Genomic DNA, 572 nt, shown 5'->3' with positions numbered 1-572 from the left:
CTGGACACCCTCCTGACAGCATCTCCTATACACCTAGGTATCAGGCCCAACAGTGTCTCACATACAGTGCTACGTATCTGTCCCCATGGGACATCTCGGGACCCTGCTGCCAACCAACATACGTTGTTAGGTGTAGGACCCTGCTGGATACTGGGCACCTACCAATGTTCCATTACACTGCTAGGAATGAGGGTATGCAGGGTTTCCATGGTGGGGAGGGGTGTTCTAGCAAGTCCTGATAGATAACTAGCAGTGTATTTGAGATGGCAACCCAGGGAGGGGTGTCCAGTAGGGCCCAATATGTGGAAGTTTGTATACGTGGCAGTGACAGGTGGGCTTCCATCAGGTCTTGGAAAATAGTGTATGTTGGATAGTTTCAGGGTCAGGAGGGAAAGTCTAGTTGGCCTGATACCTGTGTGGGAAGGAGAGGTCGTCTAGCTGAAACTGATCTATACTAGTTTATGTAGGACATTAGGGGATGGGGTGTCCAGCAAGATTAGATAACTGGCACTGTATATGGGTTGGCTGTGAGGGCAGGAAGGGACCCAGAAGGGTTGACAACTAGGATTATA

This window comes from Nannospalax galili, unplaced genomic scaffold, assembly GCF_000622305.1.
Source record: "Nannospalax galili isolate Female #2095 unplaced genomic scaffold, S.galili_v1.0 scaffold17070, whole genome shotgun sequence".
Classification (NCBI taxonomy): Eukaryota; Metazoa; Chordata; class Mammalia; order Rodentia; family Spalacidae; genus Nannospalax; species Nannospalax galili.
The sequence above is the reverse complement of the archived record's forward strand: the minus strand, read 5'-3'. Positions refer to the sequence as shown.